This window comes from Trichechus manatus, unplaced genomic scaffold (genome assembly GCF_000243295.1).
Source record: "Trichechus manatus latirostris isolate Lorelei unplaced genomic scaffold, TriManLat1.0 scaffold00012, whole genome shotgun sequence".
Taxonomy (NCBI): domain Eukaryota; kingdom Metazoa; phylum Chordata; class Mammalia; order Sirenia; family Trichechidae; genus Trichechus; species Trichechus manatus.
In genome coordinates this window covers 7092440-7114722 of record NW_004443948.1, presented here as the reverse complement: position 1 = coordinate 7114722, position 22283 = coordinate 7092440, and positions in this window count along the sequence as shown.

Below are 22283 nucleotides of genomic sequence, written 5' to 3'. Positions count from 1 at the left end.
CTACATATATATTTAGAGAGGCATTCCTAAGTGTCATAAATGTTTAAACACTCAACAACTAGCTGAAAAGTTGGCTATTCATACCCACCCAGAGATGCCTCAGAAGACAGGCCTGGTGATGTGCTTCTGAAAGGTCATAGCCTTGAAAACCCTATGGAGCAGTTCTACTCTGCATACATGGGATTGTATGAGTCAGAATCAACTTGACCACAACTAACAACAACAACAAATGTGTATTTAATTCTGACTGATGATGAATATATCAATTAATGTATCATATTATAATTTAAAAATATACTACTTTATTTCCTATAATATTCCAGTGTAAGTTATTTTTGATGACAATAATGATTAGTTTTATAAGAAATTATAGATAGTAAACAAAATAACATGGGACAGAAATGTGACATACAGGCTGGGGTGTTTTCATACTGTGATGTGTCATAGTATGGAGTAAAAGTGGCAATATTTTTATTTATTTCAAAATAATATTGGACAGATTTTAGTAAAACGTGGGCAGAGAAGATAGAGAACTTACATGATTTGTTTAAAAAACCCTAAGCCCATTAGGAGGATATTGCCAAGCCATCTAAAAGAACATCACAGTACTAAAACTAATTAATTTTTGACAGACATTCATACTTTCTGGGGTGGCATGGGTGGAGTGATAGAAAAAAAAAAAAGGTCAAGCCAGCTGCTTCAGCTAATAATTTTATACTCTAACAAGATATAAAAGAATGTTAGAGCAAAGCCATTTGATAAATAGGAACTTTAATTATTCAAAATGAATTTGTTATATTTAAGGTTTGTTCTATTTATTTTAGAAGGTATACCCTTATTATTTTTATATTTGTTTGAGTTACTTTGATCTTGAGCACGAAAATTTGTTGTCCTACTTACCAGACTAAAGAAAGTCATCCCTGATTTGTGGGTCAAAAGCGGGGAGGTTTATTATTATCTCTTGCTCATGCTCTTTCACCTCCTTTGGCGCTGATTCATTAGATATTTCTATGGCCTTGGAAATTATTTTCAAATCTTTCAAAGTTAATTGAGCTCTGAACTACAGTCCAAAGCATCTCTACTTTTCTCCTTTACTAAAATATAATATAAATCAGTGGATCAAATGGTCTATTTCCAATAAACTTTGAAACTTGCTATAAAATTGTCACATAATATATTGCAATAGAATTACGTATATTTTCCACAATTTTGTACTCTCCTTCAACTATTATGAGACGTTTTAAACTACTCTTCTTTTATTGTATGTTATATTGTTTAATTTTGAATTAAATCTAATACCCCAGACCAAAAAAAAAAAAAAAAAACACACACAAACGACAAAATTAACAACCACACTAAACATTTAAAAAATTTAATGTGAATAAAAAGAACAACCTTAGAAAACCGAAGAGATAAAACTAATTTTCAATGCTCCTAAACAGTTTCTGAACTGGCCAGTCTACTTATTCCTATATAAAAAACAAATGTTTTAATCTCCTTTTCCAGTCATGATGAAGTGACAGGGAACAGACTTTAAAAAGGGAAAAAGAAAACAATGTATGTGAGATAACATTTTTAGATATTAAATCTCAGGCAACAAGAGAGATATCTCTGAAAAAAGGGAAAGAAATTAAGTGATCCTTACAATAGCCCTGACAAGAAGAGAGCTTCTAGTCTTTGGTACAGGGGACAAAAAAAAAAGAAAAGAAAAAATTCCATCTAGTTGATTCTGCCATGGGTACTTCTAAGTGGGTTCAAACCACCAACCTTTCAGTTAGTAGCTGAGCTGTTAACCATTTTCTTCACCCAGGATCTCCTTGATAGAAAGAAGGGGTATCCATACAGAAACAAGCTGTTTCTATGAGTAAAAGAGACAGAGTTCTGCGAGGCCAAGGTGAGTAAAAGTCCCAGGGCAGAGTACTGTAGAGAAGAGGTCCGCACATAGAGAGCGCTCCAAATATCTGAGGAGGGCTCTTGTCTTGTCTTCAGCTGAGCACAGATCAGTACATACACGTGAAAAAACAAACTAGGCCTTGAAAAGATCACATGGAAAGGATCATGCACACAAATTCCTAGAAGATATATAGGACTAGGACTAGTGTATGATCCCACAAGCTAGAGTGGAAAGACCTACATACTAGAAATTCCTGACAACATTAAAATAAAAGTATGGAATATGAAGAACACTTCTATACTGGTATGTTTGACAACTTCAATGAAAAGAAAAAATTCCTTGAAAAACACAAATTCTAGAAGTTCAATCAAGAGTAACAAGAATAAACCTATATCTGTTAAGAAATTGAATTTTTGGTTAAAAATTTTTCCATAAAGAAAGCTCTAGGTCCAGATGGCTTGCTGTTGAATTCTACCAAATATTTAAGAAAGAAATAATGGCAATTGTACCTAAATCCTTTTAGAAAATAGAAGAGAAGGAAAAACCTTACAATTCATTCTATGGGGCCAGCATTATCTTTGCCCTATACTAACCCATAACCCGCTGCCGTGAAGTTGATTTCGACTCATAGCAACCCTATAGTCTAGTCATAGACATCACAAGGGAAGAAAATTATTCTCAAATATCTTTCATGAAATTAGATATGAAAATTTTTGACAAAATTTTGGCATTTAGAATCCAACAATAAATAAAAGTATGATAGAGTATGGCCAAATAGATTTTGTCCTAGAAATGCATGTAGTCTAACATTTGAAAATCAATGTGTTTGACCATATCATCAACATAAAAGAGAAATATTATATGATCATCTTGATAGATTCAGAAGAAGCATTTAACTATGTTCAACATCTATTTAATAAGAAAATCTTAGAAAAATTGGAATTGAAGTAAAACACTTTTTCAACTTGATAAAGGGCATCTATGAAAACTGCAATTACGATCATACTTAATAATGAAAAACTGAATACTTCGCACTTAAGATTGGGAATATGGAAAGAATGTACACTCTTAGCACTTCCATTATACATTGTACCAGAGGTCCAAGAGAGTGTAATAAGACAAGAAAACAAATTGCATATATATTGGAATAAACCAAAAAAAAAAAAAAAAAAAACCATTGCCATTGAGTTGATTCTGACTGATAGCAACCCTGTAGGACAGAGTAAAACTGCCCCATAGGGTTTCCAAGGAGTGGCTGGTGGATTCAAACTGTTGACCTTTTGGTTAGCAGCCAAGCTCTTTACCACTGTGTCAACAGGGCTCTTCATATATTGGAATAGAAGAGAAAAAAAAAAGGCTATCTCTCTCTCTATGAGGAATGAGATAAATATATTTCATAAAGGTAGTACTCAAATAGTATTATCTTATGAAAAATAAGATAATAAAGTATTATAACTTAGAAATGAATATTGTAGAAGCCCTTCATAAAAATAATGCATAACTCAGTGGCCATGAAAATAGTAGATGGATATTTTGGAAACACAAAATCCAATCATCTAGACTGAAACGAAGACTGTAAAAAGAGTCAAAAGACACATTACAAAAAAGGAAAGCATTTTTAACTCATGTCACACAACAAAGTGCTAATTTCCTTAATATACAAAATCTCCTAACATTAGTAGGAAAAATGTTTACAATCATACAATAAAATTAATATAAATCAGAAACAGATGTAGCAAATATAACATAAATGTCTCTCAGACATGAAACAAATGTTATATCGGACACCCACAAAGGAAAACATGTTTTACAGTTATGAAAATAATATGTCATCCATAAAATTTTCAAATATTAAAAAGTTGGATAAATTGCTGAGTAGGTCAGCAGATTGTGAAATAGATACGCTTAAAATTGTTGGTGAGAGTGAAAACTATAAATCTCTATAGGACAATTTTGGAAATATACATATCAAAGTTAAAACTGCTTATACATGATTCAACAGTTTTACTACTGGAAATTTATCTTACCATTATAAACTCACATGTGTAAAATGATATTTGAATATAGACATAATGACAGACAATTTTCCAGGGGTTTCTCACATTTCTGCACATCTTGTGGGCAGATGCACTGACAGGCTTTTGTTCTAGATTATTTTTCCAAGAAGTTTTTATGGTGAAAAGCCTTTGAAGATAGAGACAATGTTGTGTTGTTGATAATGTTGTGAGCAATTGCTATATAGAGTAGCAGATTACCCTATTAAAAACAAAGAAATAAACAAAAACAATATGCTTCATTTTGCTATTATTATTTTCCAAGCATATTTGAATGTAATTCCATTGGAATCTTCAAGTTTATTGATTGTATCCCCAGCAAATACAAATGACCCTCCTAAACAATGTAATTTGAGGAGTCTTTAATAAATTGTGTATTGAGTATATAAGTGTGGTTAGGGTTCAGAGAAACCAACAAATGATATGCAGTACCCTGAGATTAGCAATATAGGAAATCTTTGTCATCCTTATGTCTGCAGAAACAAAAGGAGATCAGTTTCCAGTACTTGCAGAGGGGATGGCAGGGTTAAGCTCCTGAGAAAGGAACGATAGCCTTCAAAGAAGGAGACAGCCAACCCATAGCATATCAACAAGCCGAAAGCTGAGAGAATAAATATCCTGACCTCACTTACTTCCCATCTCTAATTTACTACCGAATGAGATAGGATGCACCTAACAAGAAACGAGAGGATATTCATGCAGTCCATAGCATAGAGAAGGGTGGAACATAGATCTCATGGCGCTAAGAGAAATTATCATGGTTTATCCTGTATAATCAGCTATAACTGACTAAAGTACTACAATAATCTATGGAATCTCACATAGGTTAATTAAGCACATGGCCAAAAGTTTTGTTGGAGAGCAACTTTTTTTTTAATCTTTGTGTTCATATTTTTCAAGTCGATTAATCACAAACCCATCAGAAACATAGTATGACTATTGTCTTAGGTTGGGATCCCTAGAAGCCGAGCCTGAGAGTTTCTCATGCATGTGCTGTATTGACAGATGCTCTCATGGGTAACCTGTAAGCGAATTTGGGTAGCAAGATAGGATGGGGGTGGGGGGAGCTAGACAAAGATGTGAGCACTTTTGTGCCTCAGGATCAAGCAGTCACTCATTCAGGCTGCACATAGGCATTTCCAGATGAAGCACTCCCATCAATGGAGAGCCAGGCTCAGGGAAAAGTGCAGCTGTAAATTATTAGCAGCCAATAATCAAAATAGCTGGGAGATAAGATGCATCTGCCCTGTAATTGGGCTGTTCATGAGGCACCAATGATGACTACTACAACTAGTTTAAAGTGTGTATATGTCTAGGCTCTAAAACTGGCATCATGAAAGATTCTACTATTTGTCAAAAATCATTCTTTTTAGGATTAAATATAATGAAGGAGAGTAAAAGAGTATGAAATGTTGCATTAATATTTAATTTCATCATTAATTGTTCAATTTCTTTCTCTTTATAAGGCTATTAATATAATATTACCCAAACATATCTTGTTATTTTTAATGCTCTCAGACAGTAGTCATAGGAAATACTTTTATAGGAAGCATATAGCACCTGTCATGACCATCATCACTATCAAATATTTACTGAAACTACACAGCATGCATTTCATGGGGAATGTGCCTTTATATGATATCCCTTAGTAAGTTAAACTAGTTTTAACAGAAGGTGCATATTCTGAAGATTCATTTCCTTTATTACACAATTATAGAGGAAAAGAAACATAGATGAAATTCTATAAACTCTGCCCTTATTTAGCATGCTTGTGCTTCCCTGTGCTATGTTGCAGTCCCACCAGGTGGCTTACTCTTTAAGTTCAGTCACAGATATTTACTCTACATTCTAAAATGACATTCCTATTGAAAATCAAAACTAAAGGGAAAAAAAATGGAAAGTTACTGAAATAACAAAAGTGAAAAACAGTTTATTTAAAACAGCAAAGAGTAAACCTGTGAGGTTCCTCTAGTCTTTTTCCTACTTACCTGCCTGTATGTCTCTAAAAATATATATATGAAAAAAATTAACATAATACTTATGGATGACTGTTAATAGCAGACATTAACAGTAAAATTAACAGTCTTGATTTATTATTGACTAGTCTTTAATATACGGTAAATTAACATAGGTTAAAAAAATCTATGTCAACAATGTAAAGGAACTGGAACAATTGTACCAATATATTAAAAATCATATGAAAAATATAACATGTGTATTTAATGTTAACTTGCTACTCTTATAGAGCTACAAAAATATCAGTCATTTCAAAATATGTAAGTATAGTTGGAAAATATTAGTTCCCAGTATTAAAACCTAAATTATATAAACTTCTCTCCTTAAGGTACTAGTTTTCTCTATAGTGTTAAATTTTCCACCAAGAGTTAATAGGCTTCTATGCCTTCTATATATTCTATTAAAAGCTGGAATATTATATCCTTGGTGGATAATACATTAGAAAAGTCAATAATTTATATTCTTCCTCAAGATATTAGGATAATGTAATACATCTTCATCAATAGGAGTTATGTCCCTCCCTAATAACACACTACCTTAGCAGCTTTTATTAAGTACATCTTTCAACCTATAACCTTAACAGATATTGCTATCATTGGTTCCTAGTAGACAAATTTGACAATTTTCCACAAATAAGACCTAATTTTTTTTTTTAAATAGGAATAACGAAGGTCCTTGGTGAAGGCCAACAGAAGTAGAATAGAGTACAAACCCTTAACTTGCACATTTATATATACTGTTGCTTCAGCTGATGCAGAAAAGGCATTTGATAAAGTCCAATACCTATTCCTGATGAAAACCCTCAATAAAATAGAAATAGATGGAAAATTCTTCAACATAATAAAGGACATTTATACAAGAGCCAACAGTCAACATCATTCTCAACAGAGACTGGAAGCATTCCCCCTGAGAAACAGAACAAGACAAGAATGCCTATTATCACCACCCCTATTTAACATTGTGCTGGAAGTCCAAGCTACAGCAATAAGGCAAAGAAGAAGAAACAAAAGGCATCCAAATTGGAAAGGAAGAAGTAAAGCTATCCCTATTCACAGATAATATGATTCCATACATGAAGAATCCCAAAGATTCCACAAGAAAATGATTGGAACTAATAGAAAGATTCAGCAGAGTAGCAGGATAAAAGATCAATACACAAAAATCAGTTGGATTCCTATACACCAACAGAGAAAACTTCAAAAAGGAAATCAGGAAAACAATACCATTTATAAAAAAAAACAAACCCATTGCCACTGAGTTGATTCCCATTCATAGTGACCCTATAGAACAGGGTAGAACTACCCCACAGGGTTTCCAAGGAGTGCCTGGTGGATTCAAACTGCCGACCTTTTGGTTATCAGCTGACCTCTTAACCACTATGCCACCAGGGTTTCCACCATTTACAATAGCCCCTAAAAAGATAAAATACTTAGGAACAAATCTAACTAGGGACACAAAAGACCTATACAAAGAGAACTACAAAACAATCTTGTGAGACACCAAAAGAGACCTACATAAATGGGAAAACATACCATATTCATGGATAAGAAGGCTCAACATAGTGAAAATGTCAATCCTACCCAAAGCAATCTACAAATATTGTGCAATATTGATCCAAAAACCAACAGCATTCTTTATCAAGATGGAAAAACTAATCATCAGCTTTATATGGAAAGGAAAGAGGCCGAGAGAAGCAAAGTGTTATTGAAGAAAAGAACAAAGTAGGAAGCCTTACACTACCTGATCTCAAAACCTACTGTATAGCCATGGTAGTCAAAACAACCTGGTACTGGTTCAAGGACGGACACATAGACCAATGTAACAGAATCAAGAACCCAGTTATAAATCTATCCACCTATGATCAACTGATCTTCGACAAAGGGTCAAAGTCCATTAAATGGGGAAAAGACAGTCTTTTTAACAAATGATGGTGGCAAAACTGTATGTCCATCTGTAAAAAAAATAAACAGGACCCATACTTCACATGATACACAAAGACTAACTCAAGATGGATCAAAGACCTGAATATAAAACTTAAAACAATAAAGATCATGGAAAAATTAGGAACAATGCTAGGTACCCTAATACATACCATAAATTCAGTACAAACCATAACTAACAATGCACAAATACCAGAAGATAAACTAGATAACTGGGAGCGCCTGAAGATTAAACATATGCTCATCAAGACTGCACCAAAACAGTAAAAAGAGTTTCCTACAAACTGGGAAAATATTTTGGCTACAACATATCCGACAAAGGTCTAATCTCTAACACCTATAGAATACTTCAACACCTCAGCAACAAAAAGTTAAATAATCCAGTTAGGAAATAGGCACTTCACCAAAGAAGACATTCAAGTTGTTAACAGACACATGAGGAAATGCTTGAAATTGTTAGTCATTAGAGAAATGCAAACCAAAACGACAAAGAGATACCATCTCACCCTGACATTACTGGCATGAATTATTAAAACAAAAAATAATAAATGTCGGAGAGGTTGCGAGCAGATTGGAACTTTTATGCACTGCTGGTGGGAAAGTAAAATGGTACAACCACTATGGAAAAAATATAGCACCTCCTTAAAAAGTGAGAAATAGAAATACCACATGATCCAGCAATCCCACTTCTAGGAATATATCCTAGAGAAATAAGAGCCCTCACACAAATAGACATATGCACACCCAAGTTCATTGCAGTATTATTCACAATAGCAAAAACATGGAAACAACCTAAGTGTCCATCAACAGATGAATGGATGAACAAATTACGGTACATAAGCACAATGGAATACTACACAATGGTAAAGAACTATGATGAATCTGCAAAACATCTCACAACATGGATGAATCAGGAAGGCATTATGCTAAGTGAAATAAGTCAATCACAAAAGGACAAATATTGAATGAGACCACTGTTATAAAAACTCAAGAAAAAGTTTTCACATAGAAAAAAGCAATCTTTGATAGTTACGAGGGAGAGGAGGGGTGAGAAAGGGGAAATCATTAACTAGATAGTAGACATGTGTTAACTTTGGTGAAAGGAAAGGCAACACACAACATAGGGAAAGTCAGTACAACTTGACTAAGGGAAAGCCATAGAAGTTTCCTAGACACATCCAAACACCATGAGGGACTGAATTACTGGGACTGAAGGCCAGGGACCATGGTCTTGGGGGGACATCTAGGTCACCTGGCATAACGTAGTTCATTAAGAAAATGTTTCACATCCTACTTTGGTAAGTAGCATTTGAGGTCTTAAAAGCTTGTGACCAGCCTTCCAAAATACATCTGTTGGCCCCATCATGTTCAGAGAAAAGGAGAATAAGGAAAACCAAAGACACAAGGAAAATATGAATCCAAAAACGAATGCACCACATGAACCACAGCCTCCTCCAGCCTGAGCCCAGAATAAAATAGATGATGCCCCGCTACAACTATCAACCACCTGACAGGGATCACAATAGTGGATTCCGGAGAGCGGGAGAAAAATGTAGAACAAAATTCAAATTCACAAAAAAAGAACCAGATTTACTAGTTTGACGGAGACAGGAAGGGCCCCCAAAACTATGGCCCCCCAGACACCCTGCTAATTCAGAACTGAAGCCACTCCTAAAGTTCACCTTTCAGTCAAAGATTAGAAAGGCCTATAAAGCAAACAATAATATATGTGAGGAATGTGCTTCTCAGTTCAATCAAATATAGGAGATCTAATGGGCAACACCTGCCTGAAAACAAAGACGAGAAGGCAAGAAGGGATAGGACACCTGGGCTAATAGACGTAGATAACTTGGGGTATAAAGGGAAAGGGGAGAGTGCTGACACATTGTGGGAATTGCAACTAATGTCACAAAACAATTTGTGTATAAATTTTTGAATAAGAAATTAATTTGTGCTGTAAACTTTCACCTAAAATAGAATACTAAATAAATACGTTGTTGCTGAATATTTAGGTCATTCAAGTTAAGCGTAATTGGCTATCTACCAGAAGGAGGATCTGAGTAAACCAAAATTTCATTCCATAGCTATGCATGTAGATAGTACTTACTTTGTGAATACACAATTTATTAAGGAGATTCTAAACGTATTTGCATGCTTATCTGTTGCCCTTCAATTTATTAAATTTTTTGGTCCACAGAAAACAAAAAAAATAACTTTAGTAATGCCATACAGATTCTCAGAAAAAAGTTATATATGTACATACACATATATACATGCATATATATCTATTTACATGAGTGTGCGTGTTTGTATATATATATATACACACACATATATGGAACCCTGGTGGCACAGTGATTAAGAGCTCGGCTGCTAACTGAAAGGTTCGCAGTTCAAATCCACCATCTGCTCCTTGGAAAACCTATGGGACAGTTGTACTCTGTCCTATAGGGTTGCTATGAGTTGGAATCAACTTGACGACAGCGAGTTGGTTTTTTGTTTGGTTATATATTATATATTTATATCTTGATATTGAGCTTACCAGATTTCTTTTTAATCTCTTCCCACTTTAAGTAACCACAGTCTATGCATTATTCTTCCTTGGAAAGAGTTTTCTATGCTAAATGATAGACTAGAATCAAGCATGTATAAAATAAAGAAAAATACACTTTATTTATTAAAATTGTCAAAAAATAGTTGCAACTTATAAAAATACACTCTCTCCTCACTTACTGACATGGTTAGTTTTCAAAGACCAAGTTGTTACGCAAAATCAGTGTTATACGGAAATGAAGGATGACTACATCAGATCACAAAATAGAGGATGACAACATCATTACATAACCGCCAAATTACATCATTACATAATTGCCAAATTACATCATTGCATAACCACCAAATTATGTAATTACATAACTGCCAAATTGCATCATTACATAACTGCCAAACCACTGAGAATCATGGTCCAGCCAAGTTGGCACATAACCTTAACTATCAAAGGCAGCATTACTCTTGCCTCACACCATGGCGTTCAATACTGCCAGACTTACATCACTAATGCACAAAATAGTCGAATAGTTGATTTTTTACTATTGTTGGAAGTGCAAACTGTTGGATAATGAGATAATCATTAAGTGAGGAGAAGGTGTACTATAATCAATCCAGTGACTAGTATAAAGAGTGACATCTATGCAATGCAGTAAATCATAACAGAAATGAATGATTCACTATGTCTAATAAAGGCATATTATTTTAACAATGGAGAAAATCAAATCTGCAATGTATTAGTTTATTGAGATTCATTATACTTAAGGAAATAAAAATAAGAGTGGGTGGATATAATAGTATATTACTAAGTGTTAACATCATCTTAAAAGTTTTCTTTTGGCAATTTATTTCTTTTTAAACTCTATAAATTGCACATATAATACAAGAATGATGTAAATTGAACAAGGAAGAAATACAGAGTAAAAAGGAAAGGTAGATTTCAACTCACCTCTTATTTCGATACTAATTCCTTTCTTTTCTGTACAATTTCAAGGTGAACATTTTCAAATAATTTGTATACGTGTGTGTACATTTATAAATAAAACTTGAGATAGATTAATATTAATTTAAAATGTATTTTAAAGTGTTTTCATTGCCAGTGTCTGTGTAAATCTTCATCTCCTCTAATCCCTGATCATTATTCTCAGGTGTTTATGTATCTCCTTACTGAAGAACGTTAGATAATTTCCAATTTATTTTTACAAAAATATTGTCAAGAAAATACTTATCTATATATCTGTGTTCAAGCCTGTGGATAATTATATGGAGTAGAAATTATTCTACAGAATACAGTAAGAGTAAATTTATTAAGAGTTGGTACTCAGTAATTCTGCTCCAACAAGTTAACATTGAATTCAGTTACCACAAGTATGAATGCAAATATGTATTTCCACATACACTAGAACACTTAACAGCATTAATATTATCAATCTTTTTAAACTAAATATTGACCAATATACTTTTTGAAAACAGTCACTATTATTTTGACTGGTATTTCTCTATACGTGAATTATGGTTTAACTTATTATGTTTTACGAACTATCCTTTTGAGATAAAATATTATCCCTAATCAGTCTGTTTCATGCTTTAAACAATAGATTGATAAATTTCACATTATCTAAAATTAACGTGGCATTCGTATTTCATTATTGTTGTTGTTGCTAATATTTGACTGGTATCTTTCTGCCTATCTCTGTATTTTTCAGACCTCTTCAATACTATTTTTTAAGAACACATCCTAAAAAGAAAAAGTACCCCATTTCTCTTTGGTCAATTCATCTCTAGTAATATATGAATGGAGTCATTTAACATTCAGATACACTTAATTCGATTCCTATAGTGTCCTATTTATTTCTTCTTTTTTAAAATAGTTTTTCTTTTTTCATTTTTTTCACTTCTTTTATAAGATATTAAGTATTTTGTTCTTTGTTGTGTTCATTTTTAACTCTACATTTCAATTCTCCTAGTGATTATGTTCCCATTTCTGAAATATATCTTTATTTTTATTATTACTATTAAAACCCATTGTCAAGTTAATTGCAACTCACAGCAACGCTACAGGACAGAGTAAAACTGCCTTATAGGGTTTCCAAAGCTGTAGTCTTTACAGAAGCAAACTGTCACATCTTTCTTCCACGGAACGGCTGCTGGGTTCGAATCACCAACATTTCAGTTAGCAGGTGAACACTTAACTGCTGTACCACCAGGCCTCCTTTATTATTACTGTTACCTAAAAAAATACTAAATTTATGTCCCCAATCCAATTACTACCAAAGTATTACATATATACATGTGTATATGGTTCCTTTCTGTTAGAAAGTGTGTATTTTAATCCTCTACACTTCCTTCTTACACTACTCCTCCATTTCTGTCTCCATAAGCCTAGGTTACTGAGGTTTAATACTTTTTTCTTAGCTATTAGGTGGTAAGGTTTTCCTTGCAATGAGCTTAAGAGTATCAATATACAATCATTTTCTGTTTGTATGTAACAACATATGTTTTAAAGTACATTAATCAGCACTGTCTTCCACCATTAATTTCTCCTATCTTGAGGTATCACAGTTCACTAATTTGGTATTTGTTTAGAATAGTTATCTTAGATGCCATATGAGCATGATGTACTCTCTCAATTCTCACATATCAGCTAGTGTCTTTAACCCTAGTAAGTAAGTGATAATTTAGCTAGGTATAGGATTGTAGTATCAGTACTTTTTTTATCAGTAGCTTTCAGCTCCCACTCTACTGATTTCTCTGTAGTGCTGTAAGTGAAAAATTAGTTGTCATGTATTCTTTTAAAATCATTTGATTTGTTTTATCAGGTCGAAAAACCCTCAAATTATCTGTTTTATTTTTTTCTTAATCCATCTTGTCTAGATCTTGGTGAATTATTATTTCAAAGTATAGATGTAATTATTTTCATTATTGTGTGCTCTCTCAAAGTTGGTTTATATTCATTTTGGAACTTATATTCTCATCAAAAAAAGATTCTCAGTCTTTTTTTCTTTTATTTTCCATGCTTTATAACTGTGATGTCCTTTTTAGATTTGCACATTACTTATTTGTACATAAGTAATTTTTACTTTAGAATTTTCATGCTAATAATTCAGTTCTGAAAAAAATAATAACTTTTCATCAGTACACTAATTGGAATTAAATAACTCAAAATTCAATTTTAAGGAAATATTTTCTGTAATTGACTATTTTAAGTTTGTTTTTATGTTGAAATCCAATTGTTCCTTTACTGCTGCTGTATTTCAATGAAAGTTGACTCACCTAGGTGTTCTGCTTGGTTTTTCTCAGTCTCTTAGCTGAGCACCATTGTTTTCATTTATGTACTCATAGATCTCTTTATTCCAGTGACCTGGTCATGTCTTTAGTGTCTTTTTTGTCTTAACAAACCCACAGTGATGCTAGAGCCTGTGATCTAGCCCAGAGATTTTATAGGCTAAAGAAATTTCATAGGTGCTAGAAATTGGGGAGATTTTTGTCTGTGATTTTGGCTTCTCTGTTGCTAATTCCTACTCTCACCTGTCCCAGCAGAGGTCAGTATTTCTCCTCCTGAAGTCATGGCAGAGCTTTACACTTACAAAGCACCTTTGGGGTATCTCCAGTTATTAGTCATATGAATAAAGAAAGTTTAGTATGGCTACTTAACTATTAAAACTTAGCTGCTTTAAGGTTTAAAGATTATCTTAGGGCAATAGTTTCTTGGGTTCATCCAGCATCCATGGCCCAGAAAATATGGATTCCATGAGAATTTGAAATTCATTTCTACTTTTTCCCCCTTTTGATCAGGATTCTTCTATAAAATTTTTGATCAAAATACTAAGTAATGGTAGCCGGCCCCATCCACTTCTTCTGGTCTCATGACAAAGAAGGCAGTTGTTCATACAGACAATTATCCACATACTCCATTTTCTCCTCCTATTTCTGACTCTCCTTCTCCCTCTATTGCTTCAGGCAGATAGAGAACATTTGTTGTGCCTTGGATGGCTGCTTGCAAGCTTTTAAAACCCTGGCCACTGATCAACAAATTAGGTGGTAGAACAGGAGCACTAAACACATTAATAAACCAAAAATAGCCCCTGAAATCTTAAGATCAAACAATATGTCTGTCTTGCACATTACACTCTTTTAAGATCTATCTATATGGGATAAAATTGACAACAGTAACTCAGAAGATTAGATAGGAACCTTAGGAGGAAGTGAGTTCATGTTAATGGAAGAGGAAATACTCAGAAAAAGAGGGTGAGAATGGTTGCACCACTCAAAGAATGTAATCAATTTCACTAAATTGTACATGTAGAAACTTGGTGTATGTTTTTTCTGTGTATATTTTTAACAACAAAATTAAACAAAATAGTAAAAAGAAAAACTGTTCTAAACAGCATCTGCTTATTATGTCATAGTTTGTATAGATTACAAGTCTGGCATGGCTCAACTTGGTTCTTTGCTTAAGGTCTCACAATGCTGAAATGCTGAAATCAGTGTACCAGTCAGACTTTTTTCTCATATAGAAGTCAAGCTCTCCTTTCAATGTCATAGGTTGTTGGCATAATTCAGTAGAATAAAATGCCCTCAATTCCTAAGACCGCTCTCAGACTCCAGTCACGCAGCCCTCTCCATAGGCAGTTCACAACATTGGCATTTGTTTCTTTAAGGCTAAAAAAAAATACATCTTCTGCTACCTTCATATCTCTCCTTCAGGGAAAGAGTGCACCCTCTCTCAGGGAATCACTTGACTAGAATAGACCCACTCGGGATAACCTTCCTTTTGGGTAACTCAAAATCAGCTGATCAGGGATATTATTTGCATCTTCAAAATCTCTCCATCTTTAAAATATAATGTAACCTAATTATGGAAGTGAAAGTCCACTCAAACCCATTGCTGTCCAGTTGATTCTGACTCACAGCCCATAAATTTCCTCCACTTTCAAGGGGAGCACATTATATTAGTATTTTAAGGGCCATCTTAGAATACCGTCTAACACAAGTAGTTAAGAATCACTTGCTACATTATAGACTAAATTCCAAAAACCATATAGGAAATAATTTCTCACTCACACTACTTCCACTTAGTAGCTCTTCCCCACTAGGCTGATGGAGGAGGATATGATAGAGTCGACATGTGGCTTTCAAGTTTTCCCTGGGTGCCAACACGTGGAGAGTAAACAAGGAGTCTTCACAGGTCTGAACTAAAATGGTATACATTACTTCTAACCACAATACATAATTCAGTAACAACTTGGGCACCTTAGATGAATCAAACTGCATTGAAGACTGGGAAATGTAGTCTAGCTGTGAGCCCAGGAGGAATGAGAACCAGGCTTGATGAGTAGAAATTAACTTCTGTCCCACATATTTTAATCAGTTAATTATCTGTATATCATACTTCTATTTACAAAAAACAAACAAGCAGAAAACTCTAACAACATTCAAAATATAAATTTCTGGATTAACAGTGTTTTTCTGCCACCCAGAAAACATATAAATTCAGCTAGTAGGGTATTTTCTTGATATTTGCTCTCAACTGCCTAAATTAGTTGAATGGGCAATAAATGTCAGTTGTATTTCTTCCAAAATCTCTTTGTGTCAGTTATCTTTTTATGGTACATTCACATAATTGCATATTATATAATTTGTTAATATGTGTTCACATAAATTTTCAATTTTATTTTGTTTCAAGGTCTCATTTATAATTTTATTAAATTTTCTTTTGGGATTATTCATTTTATTATTATGTACAGAACTTCTTTATGTTTTAAATTTTGTCTGATATTAATATTGCTACACAGGCTCTCTTGTTTAACATTTGTTTGCTATATCTTTTAGATCTCTTTATTTTTACCTTTCCTTTGTATGTGTACCTGTGACTTAGTTTGTATACACTTGGGTACTTTTCTTGTACACCCAATCACATTTTAATAATTCTTCAAGTCACTGAAATGAATAATAGAAAATACGAACAGTTTTGGGAACATCAATTGCTTGAATTCCGTGATTTAATTATTATCAAAAAGTCAACACTGATATCTGCCTTTTACAGCTTCTCCTAGCAGCATTGAAGGATTTTCACATTTCATAAGCGATTCTCACTTGTTCCCAAATGTCATCACTTATCTTTCATGAGAAGTGGAAACAGGTGTCATGTTTTTTCTCACTTAGTCATATATATTATAAATCCCTGCCATATGACAGGTTTTCATATTTAATAGCTGATCCAACAACATTGTGAGCCAGGAATCACAATAGAAATCCATTTTAGGTGTTTAGCAGGATATATGAAAATATATAGTGACTGAAAAGGATAGAAGATGGATCCATTCAGGAGGATGACTTAATCATGGGATTGAAATAGAAGCTGTTCTTACAAGTAGCCTGTACTTGTAATCCTGACTGCCATATATCAGAGATATGACTATCAAAAATCATTAACCACTCTAATTTTCTAATCTATACAATGGGAATAACCATAGTACCTGCTTTGGGCAGATAAAGGTGCGACTATCAAAAATCATTAACCACTCTGATTTTCTAATCTATACAATGGGAATAACCATAGTACCTGCTTTTGGCAGATAAAGGTGCCCATGTGTACACTTACGTTTATACTTTTAGATTTTTGGTTTGAGAATTTAATCTTGAGATATGCAATTTTATGAGCTTTCAGTATTCAATATGGAGAAATACATAAATGTGAATATTTGTGTAATGACTTCACTTACTTAACTATTTACCAAAAAACATTTTACACAAGGGGGTAAGATAGCTATTATTATTTCTCTTATGGAAAAAACAACAACAAAAACAGCAACACCAATAACAAGTAATTTGAGGTTTAAAATAAACTACTAAAAATACATCTTTGTTAGTAGTAGAGTTAGATTCAGAATTATATATATGCAAATTGATACTTTTTACATGTTCAATGAAAAACTACCATATTGTTATTATAATCTGACATCATATTTTACTACTTTGATTACATAAACATTGATATTCAACTTTAAAAACTATAGATAATCCCATTTATATTTTGTTTCTCCTTAACATCTTTAAATTACATAATTTCCTTATAACATTAATCATTCCAAAACAAATTTTCAGAATACTGTTTTTCCTTCTCATATTTTTTAAAAATTTCTGCTAAATTAGTCCAAAAAAAAGCATTCAAAATTACTTAAAAGTGTAAAAATAAGAAACACGAGAAAATCAAACGCCTATTTTTTTAGGCATTTCAAATGCCACTGAGTCCACATATAGATTTTTTTTTTCCTGTGGAAATCAAAAAATGTAGTAAATGTAATACTGAAGGGATTATACTTCTATAAAATGGAAAAAAATAAAATGAAAGGCTGTATTTAATGTTCATTTAACATAACTAAGACTGAGTATAAAACAGATAAAAGATTAAATAGCAAAAAAGTGCTTAATATTCATTTAAGTTGCAATAATAAAGCTATATTATAGCTAACACTTCTGTAGAAGTTACCATTTTCTCAGTACTTTTTTAGAGAAAGAGAGGGCGACAGAGAGAGACTCATTCCTCAACACAACACCATGAGGTAGTGCTATTTTCATATCTAGTTTACTGCTGTTGTTAAGCGCCATAGAGTCGACTTCGACTCATAAAGACCTCATGTGACAAAGTAGAACTGCCCTATAGGATTTTCTAGGCTGTAGTCTTTATGGGAGCAGATTACCAGGTATTTCTCGCTCAGAACCACTGGATGGGTTTGAACCACCAGCCTTTCAATTAGCAGTCAAGCACTTAACCATTGCATCACCAGGGCTCCTTATTGGCACAAAAATATTACTGAATTTTCCTAGTTCATAAAACAATGGTCATGCAGCTTTATTTATTTCCTTATATAGAGAATTTTACGTTTTTTAAGTCATATTTAGATTTTCTGTATTTCAAAGAGAATATTGTTATTGTAATTCACTTTTCTGTTACAAACGAAGATTGTATCTTATCTTCAAATCTTCAATTTTTTTTTTTTTTGTACCTGGAATACACCATTTAAGAAATTTATTTTTAATTAATTAAAAATAAAAATAGATGACTACTATGATTAAAACAAATTAAACAGTTTTAAATTATAAAAAAATTGGTAATTTATTTAAGGAAGAAAATAAAGATATATTATCCAATTTGAATTTGCTTCAAAATAAATATCCTCATTTATAATATTGGAGCTCATATTGCTACCATTTGAAGAAAAATCATGCCAGTTGTACAATCCATACGGTGTATCATACCCTAGTTTTGAAAGTGTGCTTTTCAGACTAATCTTATCCTATAAATTTATGGACAAAAGGTGAATAGTTTTAGATAAAGAACCGAGTAAGCATCTATTTATGTATTTTATTAATTAACTGTTAATTAATAAATCATGCTATTATATTGTTAATATATGATGGGTATCTGCCTATGGGACCAGAAAGATTTTACATTATTGTCTATGCAGTTATATCAGTTTCTCTCAGTCCCTCTTGTTTTGCAAGGTTTTCATATGCATTAACTACGATCTTCCAAATGATCGTTTTTATCCGTCTATACTGAGTTGTCTCATAAAAATTATGAACTTACTGATGTAAGTTACTGATATTCCAGGAGCCAGCATTAAATTATTTAAAACATCTTTGATAGATTTTCCTTGGTACCAGCCATTAAAAAAAAAAAAAAAAAAAAGTGTTTTCTTTTTGGGAGAAAATCACTGGCTAAACTGTATTTCAATTACTTTCCAATATAATGAGTAGTTTTATTAGATGAATATACCAGTTATTTACTGTTAATTATATGGTTTAGGAGTAACATGATATAGGAATTATAGGATTTAGGAGTCCTTGGGTGACACAAACAGTTAAGCACTCTACTACTAGCTGGGAGGTTGGCAGTTAGAACCCACCCAAGTATTTCAGAAGAAAGGCCTGGCAATCTGCTTCTGAAAGGTTACTTCCTCGAAAACCAATGAAGCATAAGTTCTACCGTGCACACATGGGGTCACCATAATTTGGGACTGGGCTCGATAGCAACCACCAACAACAATTATATGGCTTAAAGTGGCTTAATTTCTATCTGAATTTTGGTTGTTGAAATAAATTCTCACACAGATACAGTTTGTCATAGTGAGGATGTCAAAATAAGATAAATGGAAATGTTTTAACCACAGAGTTTCAAATATCATGTTGAAGTTACCCCTCTCAATTTTATCTATTGATTCTTTGCTTTAGAATATAAATATATTCCATGACTTCTTTCTTTTGAAGTCTATCAATATCCTTGCCCTATCTCTTCTCGCATGAGCTCTTTCCCTCTTCTCTCCTATACTCTCCCTTCATAACCAAATTTATTGAAAATACATTTCCTTATATTTCCTTCAAATTAGATTCTCCTCCCACCATTCCAATGTAATTACTATTGCCAAGGTCACCAATGACCCCAAATTTCCCAAGTGCAGTGGTCATTTTATTTCCTTTATTTCTCTAGATAGTTCATCTACATTTGTCACTAAGGCTTGCTTCTGAAAACTCTGTGCCTCTTTGGTTTCTAAGGCACAGTGATACTTTCTTTTTTTCCTCCCTTTGCTGGACATTAATTACAAGGCCATTGAGGCTTTAATCTTGATCCTGTCTTGACTGTCTTCTGACTTCACCTATACATGCCCCTTGACTGACCTGATCTTTTCCTAAGGGTTTAGTAAATGAATACAATAAATTCCCAGTCCAGGAATCTCCTTAGCTTCCACACTTGTGAACTATATACTGCCTTGATGGTATCCAAAACTGAATAGGGTCTAATGAGAACTTCTCATCTTCTCCCTCAACCTTTCTATTCATTCATTTCATCTCCATACTGTCCATTATCTTATATTGAGAGTTAATCTTAACTGTTCCTATTGCTCATGCCCCATATTCAACTGATCACAAAACCCTGTAACCAGTACCTCCTTAACAATCCTCACCTCTCTAGCCTACTACTCCATCCCTACCTATGCTTCCTTGATCCAAAACCTTAAAATTTATTGTGATTTCTTGTTTGAACCACTGTCCCTCTCTATTCCATTGTTATTTTCTTAATGTATAGTTCTAAAATGTCATTATGATCTTATCACTTCCCTCCTTAATGTTACTTTTTTTTTATTTCCTTATATTTCCTTCTTTTGCCTATGTATCTCAAACATAGTACATCCAAACTATATTTATTATTTTTCACTTTCTACTTGAGTTACTGCAAAACGCGGATTTGAGCCACGTGCTGCAAAAGCCAATACTGAGACGGGGTGAGGTGAGCAGCAAGAGGGTTTTATTGTATATCCATATACAGGAGACAAAGGGGAATGAGCTCCTCCAGAAAACCTGTCTCCCCAACTGGGGACTGGCAGAAGGTTTTATATGGACAGGATTATAGTTTCTCTTCGCAGTAGTCATGATTTGCAAGTCCCAGATGATCTAACTTCTTACTGGCAATCCTAGAAGGTTATCTGGTGCTGTTAGTCATGATTGTCATGTCACAGATGAGTTAATCCTGTTACTGACAATCTTTGAGGGTCATCAATTTGTTTTGCCACCCTCCAAGGAGAAACTTTAGTTAAACTTTTATAGGTACTGGAATAGGAGGAGGGAGAAAAAGAAGAAATATCATGAGACAAAGCAGGGGTTAGTAATGACGGGAATCAATTATTCAGCAATGGTGGTAATTGAGCTTATGCAGCCTGTTCCACTTGTTCTTCCCTGCATTCAGTAAACGGCATGACCCCATCTAGTTGTTCCAGACATGATTTACAGTTTCAGCTTGTCTTCCTCTTTAAATTAATGAGCAAATCAAAATTAGTAATCGTTAGTAATTTTCTATCTCAAACCCCATTACCCTAGTCTAGACTACCATCTTCTTTTCTTTTCTGGATTATTTCAATAGCCCCCAAATAGGCTCCCTGTATTTATTAGTAGCTTCTGTCTACACTGTAGGAAAAGCCTTTCCTAGCATGCAGATATTATAATGGCATTCCCTTAATTCATGACATTCAATACCTCCTAATTTCCCTGGGAATGAATATGAAACTCCTTGTCAGAATTTATAAGGTTTTCCAGGATTTATTCTTTGTTATGTTCCAGCTTCATCTGGCTCTGGTTACCTCTCCCTTTTTACTTTTTTTCCTTCTAAATATCTTCTACTTTCTTGAAATATCCTCAGAAGTTCCACACTCTCCTTGCTTCTGTTCCTTTGCACATCATAGTACCAACTTTGGGAATGTTTATTTTCCTCAGCCCACCCCTACACTTTGCTGACTAACTTACTCGAGAGGTTTAAATAAAGTATGTCCTCTGCACTAAGCTTTCTTCATGCCACAAGACTGTTTTAAACTCACTCACTCTAAACTGTACTTTTTTCGGTACTTGGCTATCTCTGCAATGTGTTAGTAAAGGTGTTTGAGGAAGGGGAAATTGTATCTCAACATTGACCATGAAACATAGTAGACAATCAATAAATATTTTATAATGAATTAATATTCTCAATTACCTAGGTTAGGGACACCCTATTTATCAGTCCTTAAACTCATGAAAAAAGTTATTTTGCAGATAATATGCTTGAGGAACTCATCTCATAACTGTATACGCTGAACTTCATAATCAGATCTGCCATATTCCAACCTGGATTTCTCTTGCCATCATCAAAAACTCTCTCTCTCTCTTTTGAGGCCCTTCATAGTGTCTCTCATTACAATAGTCGTAATGAACTAATTTCTGTTTACCAAAATTTAAGAAAAAAATTTTATATTGTACTCTAGATGAAGGTTTACAGAACAAATAGTTTCTCATTAAACAGTT